General features: G+C 37.7%; 1 pseudogene; it reads left to right on the plus strand.

Annotated features, from left to right (window-relative positions):
• The first annotated feature begins 9500 nt into the window (after positions 1-9500).
• On the plus strand, positions 9501-10432 carry LOC119536427 (annotated as a pseudogene).
• The last annotated feature ends 649 nt before the right edge of the window (positions 10433-11081 follow it).

The following is an 11081-nucleotide window of genomic DNA, read 5'->3' on the forward strand; positions in this document are numbered from 1 at the left end:
ATCTTCACTTAGTTGTACAATCATCACCACTCTCAACTTTAAGCAATTATCATAATACATCCCAGAGCTCTTATCAGCTGCTAATTATTCATCCCTAGTATTAGTGTAGAGTTGGTAAGCTACTCCTATTAAATATAATCATTAATACATAATGGGTAATTTTTCCATCCTAGTCTGTTGTTAACCCTCTGTGCCAGTGTCATACCTTGTAAGTATATCATGCTAACACTTATTTAGGTTTGTGATGCTATTCTGTGGGCTACATGCCTTTAAACAACTATTTACAAGCATGTTCAACTTCAATGCTTCACTGATTCTTATAATCCCATTAATGAACCGTAGTCACACTTGACCATGCCCATACCATTTCATTCGCCCGCATTATCATATCTGTACACATTAGATTATCATTCCTCCTTCACTAACTTCTGTCTATCTCTAGGTCCCCTATATTCTACATTATAAGAAGTTTTACAGAGTTCACATTAGTGGTAACATACAGTATCTCTCCTTTTGTGTCTGGCTTATTTCACTTAGCATTATGTCATCAAGGTTCATTCATGTTATATGTTTCACAACCTCATTCCTTCTTACTGCTGCATAGTATTCCATCGTATGTATATACCACTGTTTGTTTATCCACTCATCTGTTGAAGGACATTTGGATTGTTTCCATCTCTTGGCAATTGTGAACAATACCACTATGGACATTGGTATGCAAATATCTGTATCACTGCTTTCAGATTTTCTGGGTATATACTGAGAAGTGAAATTGCTGAATAGTAGAATAACTCCATATCTAGTTTTCTGAGAAATCACCAAACTGTCTTCCAGAGTGACTGTACCATTATACAGTCCCACCAGCAATGAATAACAGTTCCAATTTCTTCACATCCTCTCCAGCATATGTAGTTTCCTGTTTGTTTAATGGCAGCCATTTTTACTGGTGTGAGATGATACCTCATTGTGGTCTTGATTTGCATCATCCTAATAGCTAGTGAAGATGAACATTTTTTCATGTGTTTATTAGTCATTTGTATTTCCTCCTTGGAGAAATATCTTTTCCTATGTTTTGTCCATTTTATAATTGGGCTGTCTGTACTATTGTTGAGTTGTAGGATTTCTTTATATATGCAAGATATCAGTCTCTTATCAGATACATGATTTCCAAATATTTTCTCCCGTTGAGTTGGCTGCCTCTTATCTTTTTGACAAATTCCTTTGAGGCACAGAAGGTTTTAATTTTGAGGAGTCCCCATTAATCTACTTTTTCTTTCATTGCTTGTGCTTTGGGTATAAGGTCTAAGAAGCAACCTCCTAATACTAGGTCTTGAAGATACTTCCTTTACATTATCTTCTAGGGTTTTATGGTACTGTCTCTTATTTTGAGGTCTTTGATCCATTTTGAGTCAATTTTTGTATAGGGTGTGAAGTAGGGGTCCTCTTTCATTCTTTGGATATGGCTTTCCAGTTCTCCAAGCCCCAATTGTTGAAGAGACTGTTCTGTCCCTGTTAAGAGGATTTGGGGGCCTTTTCAAAAATCAGTTGATCATACATCTAGAGGTCTATTTCTGAATACTCAATTCGATTCCATTGATCAACATGGTTATCTTTGTGCCAATACTATGCTGTTTTGAGTACTGTGGATTTATAGTAGGCTTCAAAGTCAGGAAGTGTAAGTCCTCCCACTTTGTTTTTCTTTTTTAGACTGTCTTTAGTGACTCAAAATCCCTTTCCCTCCCAATTAAATTTGATAACAAGCTTTTCCAAGTCTGCAAAGTAGGTTGTTGGAATTTTGATTGGTATTGCATTGAATGTGCAGATCAGTTTGGGTAGGTTGACATCTTAACGATGTTTAGCCTTCCTATCCATGAACATGGAATATCTTCCATCTCTTTAAGTCCATTTTTATTTCTTTCAGTAAAGTTATATAATTTTCTGTGTAGAGGACTTTTACATCCTTGGTTAAGTTTATTCCTAGGTAATTGATTTTTTTTAATTTACTATTGTGAATGGAAACTTTTTCTTGAATGCCTCCTCAGTTAGGTCATTTCTAGTATATAGGAACATTACTGAATTATGTGGATTAATCTTGTATCCCACCACTTTGCTGAATTTATTAGCTCAAGTACCTGTGTCATTGGTTTTTCAGGGTTTTCCAAATATGAGATCATATGATCTTCAAATAATGAGTCTTACTTCTTCCTTCACAATTTGGATGCCTTTTATTTCTTTGTCTTGATGGGCTGCTCTGGCTAGAACTTCTAGCACAATGTTGTATAATAGTGGTGACCTCGGGCATCCTTGTCTCATTCTTGATCTTAGAGGGAAGGCTTTCAGTCTCTCACCATTGAGAACTATGCTGGCTGTGGGTTTCTCATATATGCCCTTTATCTATTGAGGAAGTTTCCTTCAATCCTTACCTTTTGAAATGTTTTTTATCAAAAAAGGATGTTGAATTTTGTTGAATGCTTTTCCAGCATCTATTGAGATGATCATTTGATTTTTCCCATTTGATTTGTTTAATGTGTTGTATTACATTGGTTGACTTTCTTATGTTGAACCACCCTTGCACACCTGGGATGAACCCCTCTTGGTCATGGTATATGATTTTGTTAATGTGTCTTTGGATTTGATTTACAAGTATGTTGTTGAGAATTTTTGCATCTATATTCATTAGGGAGATTGGCCTGTAGTTTTTCTTTCTTGTGGCATCTTTATCTGGTTTTGGTATTAACGTGATGTTGGCTTCATAAAATGAGTTAGGTAGTGTTCCATTTTCTTCAATTTTTTGAAAGAGTTTGAGTAGAAATGTATCAATTATTTTTGGAAAGTTTGGTAATATTCCCCTGTGAAGCCATCTGGCCCTGGTCTTTTATTTATAGGAAGCTTCTTGATGCCTGATTAGATGTCTTTAGTTGTGATTGGTTTGTTGAGGTCTTCTGTTTCTTCTCTGGTCAGTCTAAATTGTTCATGTGTTTCCAGGAAATTATCCATTTCCTCTAAATTGTCTAGTTTGTTGGTGTACAGTTCACAGTATCCCCCTCTCGTTTATAATTTTGTTTATTTGGGTCTTCTTTCTTTTTGACTTTGGCAGTCTAGCTAAGGGATTGTCAATCTTGTTGATCTTCTCAAAGAACCAACTTTTGGTTTTATTTATTCTCTCTATTGTTTTGTTTTGTTTTGTCTCCATATCATTTATTTTTGCTTTAACCCTTGTTATTTCTTTTCTTCTATTTGCTTTAGGATTAGTTTGATCATTTTTTAGCTTCTTCAGTTGTTCATTAGTTCTTTGATTTTTGCTCTTTCTTTCTTTTTAATGTATGCTTTCAAAGCTATAAATTTCCCCCTTCAAAACCACCTTCGCTGCATCCCGTAAGTTTTGCTATGTTGTGTTCTCATTGTCATTTGTCTCTATATATTTAGCAATTTCTCTTGCAATTTCTTCTTTGACCCACTGTCTGTTTAGGAGTGTGTTGTTTAACCTCCAGATATTTGTGAATGTTCTAGATCTTTGATGGTTATTGACTTCTAGTTGCATTCCACTGTGGCCAGAGAATATGCTTTGAATAATTTCAATCTTTTCAAATTTATTGAGGCTTGTTTTATGCCCCAGCATATGATCTATCCTGGAGAAAGTTCCATGAGCACTAGAGAAGAATGTATATCCTGGAAATTTGGGATGTAATGCTCTATAAATGTCTGTTAATTCTAATTCATGTACCACATTGTTTAGGTTCTCAACTTCTTTATTGGTCCTCTGTCTGGTTGATCTATCTATAGCAGAGGGTGGAGTATTGCTGTCTCCCATGATTGCTGTGGAAACATCTATTGGTTCCTTCACTTTTGCCAATGTTTGTCTCATGTACTTTGGAGCACCTTGATTGGGTGCATAAACATTTATGATTGTTATTTCTTCCTGGTGAATTGTCCCTTTTATTAGTATATAGTGTCCTTCTTTGTCTCTAATGATATCCTTGCATTTAACGTTTATTTTATCTGAGATTAGTATTGCTACCCCTGCTTTCTTTTAGCTGTAGCTTGCATGGAATATTTTTTTTTTCCATTTTTTCACTTTCAACCTCTTTGTGTTGCTGGGTCTAAGATGAGTCTCTTGTAAACAGCATATTGATGGTTCATATTTTTTAATCCATTCTGTCAATCTGTATCTTTTAATTGGGGAGTTTTATGCATTCACATTCAATGTTACTATTGTGAAGGCAGTTCTTGAAACAGCTGTCTTATCCTTTGGTTTTTATCTGTCAGATCTGTTTTTTCCCTCTCTCTATTTCCTTTAAGTTACCCTTACTAATACTCTTCAGTTCTGTGCCCTTCTCCAGGCCTCTCTCTCTTACCTTTTTTTCTCAGCCAGTAGAGCTCCCTTTAGTTTTTCTTGTAGGACAGGTTTCTTGTTTACAAATTCAGCATTTCTCTGTGAAAATTTTAAGCTCTCCCTCAATTTTGAAGAAGACCTTTACCGGATAAAGAATTCTTGGCTGGTAATTTTCCTCTTTCAGAATTTTAAATATGTCATACCACTGCCTTCTCGCCTTCATGGTTCCCAATGAGTAGTCAGTACTTGGTCTTATGTTGTTTTCCTTGTATGTGGTGAATTGCTTCTCCCTTGCCACTTTCAGAACTTTCTCCTTCTCTTCAGCATTTTACAGTCTAATCAATATATCTCAGCATGTGTTTTTTTGGATTTATTCTATTTGGAGTTTCTTGGGCATCTTTGATTTACATATTTATGTCATTTAGAAGGGTTTAGAAGTTTTCCCCAACAATGTCTTTGAATACTCTTCTCAGCCCTTACTCTCCTCTTCACCTTCTGGAATACCAGTGATACTTATATTTGTGGGCTTCACATTGTCCATCATTTCCCTGAGATCCATTTCACATTTTTTTATTTTTTTCACCATTCGTTCTTTTGTGCTTTTGCATTCCATTGTCCTGTCTTCAAGGTCGTTAATTAATTTCTCTACCTCTTCAGATCTGCTGTTATTTGTCTCAACAATAGTTTTAATTTGATCAACAGTATCTTTTATTTCCATAAGATCTGCTATTTTTCTTTATTTACTCTTGCAAATTCCTCCTTATGCTCTTCTAGGGTCTTCTTCATGTCCTTTTTATCCTGAGCCATGACATTGATGTTTGCATGTACTTCTTTGATTAATTGCTCCAAATTCTGTGTCTCCTCTGGCTTTTTAATTTTGACATTTGGGTTATCCATATCTTCTGGTTTCTTCATATGCTTTATAATTTTCTGGGTTTTTTTTTTTTTTTTGCCTCTTGGCATTTGCTTATCTTGATAGGGTTCTTTTAGGATGTGCTGGATTATTTGAATATTTATAATTTGGCAGAGCTCCAGCTTGGTGGAGTGCACTTTTCCTGACCTACCAGCAGATGGCGCTTTTGAGCCACTTCTTCCCCTCATGACTGGGGGTCCAAACCATGTAGAAGTCCAATCAGTGCACCAATTTTCCATGTACACTGGGGACTGACAGCCCTGTGGTTGGGGGGTGTACCCTGTGCAGTTTGGCAGATAGTACACTCCAGGATACAGTGGTCCCAGCCATTCCCTGTGCTGTGGGTGGAGTATCTGTGGCTGCAGAACTGTGCATATCACCTTCCAGCTCAAATGCCCCACAGTCCCTGTCTGCCATGTGCCCAAGCGTCCCTGGGATTGGGGGAGGGCTCCTGGCACGTCTGTGCAGTGCTCTTGCCTCTAGGCTGAGCACACCACAGGCTTCTATTGAGGAAGAGTGGGTTGCTATCACAAGCCTACCAAATCCCGAATTCCCTCAAGGAAGCTTTCAGCCACAGGGTTGTGAAGAGATATGTCCCCAGTCAACTGCAAATATGGCTGCACGGGGCATGGAAAACTGCCTCCTACCATGCTCGTCTGCCTGCTCCAACCACCAGTCCCTGGCACGGGGGCTCTTGGCTGTGATTCTATGAAGGGTTATCACCTGAGCCAAGTGCTGAGGAGGGTGCCAGGGGCATGGAAGGCTGTGCCCCTCCACACTTGTCAGCTGGCTCCAATTACCCATTCCCTAGTAGCATTCTAGGCCAAACACTCACCAGTCTTAAATGTAATCTCCTGGTTTTTCCAAGTACACACTCACTATGGGTGAAGAATTCCCTGCCCAGCTGATGGAACCCTGGAACTGCTCTTCTGGAGCACTTTCTGTCCTTTATTTAGTGTTTTTCACAGAGGAGAGTTTTGCTCTGTCTCTCCTAATCTGCCATCTTCCTGGAAGCTTTCATCACAATCAATTTTTGAACATTTTCATTATGCCAAAAAATAAATAAAAGTAAAAGTAAAAAAAAAACACCCAAAACATCCCATACCCCTCATCATCCCTCCTGTTATTCATTTACTTTTTCCCCCCATTTTTCTACTCATCTGTCCATACACTGAATAAAGGGAGTGTGAACCACAAGGTTTTCACAATCACACATTTACATCATATAAGCTATAGATCCTAATGTTTATAATTCTCAAACTACACTCAGACTCAAGCAATTCATGAATTACCATTTAAGTGTTCTTAACAGGTACTGGCTCAAGCATCGTCTGTTCCTGGTAAGCGGATCTGGGCTGTAATTCTTTGTATTCACTTGTCTCTCCAGTTTTGGGGTGGTAGTTTGTCCTGTGACCTCAATTCTCTGATGGACTAAGAAAAGTCATTGATTTTCAGGTTGTTCAGCATCTTTCTTACAGTAAGGATTGCAGTGATGACTTCCAAGCTCTTTACTTGTAGAGCTGAAACCAAAAATGTACTCCTGTTTTCTTCTTAGAGTTTTACAGTGTTAATTGTTACATTTAGGTCTTTGATCCATTCTGAGTTTATTTTTCCTTATGGTATGAGGTAGGATTCCAAATTCATTCATTTTTTTTTTTCCAGTGCTAATGAATTTGTTTATGAACCTATAATGGAACTCAAAATAGCAAAGAATGAGAAAAAAATTTCAGATTAGTATTTATCAAACAAGCACATCAGAGAATACATCTATTTTTCATATAACTAACAAAAGTGCTTTAAATACACACATAAGAATATAAATATTCTCCATTTTGTGGAACTTCAAGGTTGTGGAGATTTCCTCAATACATTTTGCCAGAGAAGCTGTAAAATACATACAATTCTAGGGAAATAAAAATGTAACTGATAATAACATATCCATTTCATGCCTAATATAAAGTGCTACTTTCATAGTGAAAAAGACAATTAATAAAGATTAAAAATTTTTAAATGCTGAACCATCATTCTGAATATGTTAAAATTTTTTCTTCAGTATTCACTATGTTCATTACATTCAAATATCCCCAATATGAGGCCATAAACATGATTTTGCAATTTAAAAAATCTTTTAGTCCACCGATTATTTTTTGTAAGTTAAAAATAACATCATTGCTAAATGAAGCTTTTCATGATACAGGAGTGTATTAAACTCAGGAAACTATTTTCCGTCATTTTAAACATGATATTTGGTTTGATACTGTTTTTAGTTGGATGGTTGTGGCTAGTTAAATATTCATAAAACATCACACTAGCTTCATTTGAACCATAAAAGCAAATTGGGTCAACGGTCTAAGCGCAACGAACAGCACATATCAAGAAATCTGGCAAGATGAGTCCCTGAAATCCAAACTGGCATGTTAAGTAACAAAGGAAGTCATTATTGCTGAGGTGTAACTCACCTCCTTTCATCAACAATCTAAATTAATTCATTAATGGCATCAGCCATTGAGTCATTTGGTAATAAGAATCTGTTGAGAGGAAATTAGTTGGAAAAAGGTGCATGAAGGCACACAGGTGCAACTCTTAAGTAGATAAATAAGACCAATTGAACTACATATGCAAGTGTGGGTGTGTCTGCCCCAAGCACATAAACATGTCTCATGTTTAGAGGTTGAATTTTATCACTGCATAGATTATGTTACATAGAAGAACTCTGTGCCTGTGAGCGTGCATATCCCAGAGTTCAGAACTAGCTAGTGGTTTTCCAGAATTGATTAAACTTTGATTGATGCAAAAGTTGGCCTTTCCCTAAAATGAAACAACTGAGGGTTTAAATTAAAAGGGCAAAGGGATGAAATAACATTGGAAGCTATAGGAAGTCAAAGTGAATCCCAGAAAAGACATGTTCAATTTCATAACTGAAGGCTGCCGCTGATTTCTTATCTCTCTTCTTGAATAATAATCAAATGCAAATGGATTTTAGCAATGGCAGCATTCAAATCCCACAAAAAATCAAGTAGTGATCCCTTAAGGAGGACCTCCATTAGCACAAACTGTAAAACCTGCTGGAGTGCATCATTGTTGAGCAAAGTGTTCAACAATTCATTCACATTCTGCAGAAAATGAAAAACTAGATTCCTGATAACCAACACATAGCTGGACTTCACAACTTCTCAGGAACTAAGAGGACATGTGGGACAAGAAAATGTGATGAATCTAAAAGAGCTGTGGAACACAAAGATCAAACCAGCCATAAGACTTGTGAAACAAGAAAGTAAAGCAAAATTAATGCCAGACAAATCCTGGTAAGCTGCCCAATGTGCTCAATTATCAATCCTGAGATGCTGGGATTTCAAAGAGAGAAAGAGTCTTTATTGTCCTTGCACAAGGCAAGGAGAACAGGAGATAACGATCTCAGCTATGTTCCCATGAATTGGAGAAACTTTGGGTTATTATGAAATTCAAACAAAGGGAGGTAGAGAAAGATAGTGACGTTGGGATGTCCGGAGGTATAGATTGATTTGTTCAATTGAAAGTGCATAAACATGGGTCCAAGAAGCTACTCTTGACAAAAGCCAGCTGGTGTAAGCACTGGGTTACAGGTTACAATGGGGTCATAAATTGCTTAATTAACATTCATTAGGAACTGAGAAAGTCTGACTGGGGTAATACATATGGTTATAGGTTACAGCAAAGTTGTAAATAGTCCAAAACCCCTAAGATAATAAGTAAGGAGCTAACTAAGTTATAGTAGATAGAGTTATAAATAGTTCAATGTGCGTCAGATAAGAAGAAACTAAGCTAAATGGTTGTAAATCGCTTAATTAACATGAGATAACAAGCAAAGGGACTAAGCTAAACAAAGTGGGTCATTATGTGTAACTAAAAACTGACAAAGTCTGGCTGGGGCATGTAGGAAAAAATAAGGGGATACAAGTGAGGCCAGTCAAAAGTGAACTCGTTACTGTTCAATTACAAAGTGAAGATTATGCAGTTACAAAACATAGCCACAGCATCAAAGAAACAAGTTAAATGAATTATAATGGTTACAGAGATTTGCTTCTAGCTACTTCAAAAGGCTAACATACAAGGGAGGTATCCTGGCTGGCTGTGTGCAGCAGCATTTGAATGGCCCAGAGTGGGGCCTGGTCTGGTATCCAAGGGATGCTCTAGGTTGCCTGGAGCAGTTTATCATCAGCACAAGGACTGAACTGAGGCACCGCAGTACTCTGAGGCGCTGGTATTTAAGAGATTATGGCATCTGAAACCCACAGTGTTAAAAATAGAAATTTGTAATAATATTGAGGATCATTCCATTGATCTGCCTAGAAAAAGGATCTCTAAATTCATTAATAAGAACATGAAGGAGGTTAAGAACTCTACAAAATAGTTGGCTGCTTACATAAATAGAACAGTTGGACAAGCTGTGAAAAGCCCAGATAAACTACATAAGGTGATCTATCGCAGAAAGAAAGTTCATCATCCTATTCCAAATCCTTGTTACAGGAAAAAAAAAAAAAAAAAAAAAAAAAAACCCTGAGAAGTGGGAGCTGTGACATGGCCAATAAAGAAGACGAAGTGGCTTGTACCAGCCACCTGCCTGAAAAATTTTGCCTTGATAGTTGAACATATTTGGCTAACTCCATTGATTCTGGTTCTTCACAGACAGAAAACTCATCACCAAAACGTAGTGCTTTTTTCCTGACTTTTCTCAGGACCATGAAACAATGGCACAAGTTTTGTTCAGCTGGAATTTGAGATTGAATGTAGCTTTAACTTTCTGGAGGAAGAGAAGTAAGTATAAGTGAAACTGTAGCCTATTTGGTGAGGATAGAAGACCTTGGAATTGTGGTGGATTGCTTTCTTGCACTCACCAATAGTTCACAGGAATAAAAACAATACATCTCACTTGGCTGCCGTGTGGATTTGTTGCCTCTAGTAATCACTACTTAAAAGCAAAATTGAAGAATTTGTAATAGTTTGTTTAAACTGGATTCAAGCAGTTATAAAAGCGTGGTGGTCAGAACTATCATCCAAAACAGAAATTACAAATGATGGAAATATTCAGATTTTAAAACAACAATTAAGTGGATTGTGGGAACAGGAAAACCATCTTACTTTGGTTCCAAGATATACCTGGCAGTATAGCTAAGGATGTAGATGCTTATTTATTACAATTGCATTGAGAGCTTTTTTTCTATTAAAGGGTGCTTGGTTACTCAAAATATCCCTGGACTATCTGATTTCCAAAAAAATGACTCGCCTGAGAAATGTGAACTGTGAAAGAAATCAGGAGGTGGGGCAAGATGGCGGACTGGCGAGCTGTATGTTTTAGTTACTCCTCCAGGAAAGTAGGTAGAAAGCCAGGAACTGCGTGGACTGGACACCACAGAGCAATCGGACTTTGGGCATACTTCATACAACACTCATGAAAACGTGGAACTGCTGAGATCAGCGAAATCTGTAAGTTTTTGTGGCCTGGGGACCCGCACCCCTCCCTGCCAGGCTCAGTCCCATGGGAGGAGTGGCTGTCAGCTCCGGGAAGGAGAAGGGAGAACTGCAGTGGCAGCCCTTATCAGAAACTCATTCTACTGATCCAAACTCCAACCATAGATAGACTGTGACCAGACACCAGAGAATCTGAGAGCAGCCAGCCCAGCAGAGAGGAGACAGGCATAGAAAAAAACAACACGAAAAACTCCAAAATAAAAGTGGAGGATTTTTGGAGTTCTGGTGAACATAGAAAGGGGAAGGGCAGAGCTCAGGCCCTGAGGCTCATCTGCAAATCCCAAAGAAAAGCTGATCTCTCTGCCCTGTGGACCTTTCCTTAATGGC

This window comes from Choloepus didactylus, chromosome 6 (genome assembly GCF_015220235.1).
Source record: "Choloepus didactylus isolate mChoDid1 chromosome 6, mChoDid1.pri, whole genome shotgun sequence".
NCBI lineage: Eukaryota > Metazoa > Chordata > Mammalia > Pilosa > Megalonychidae > Choloepus > Choloepus didactylus.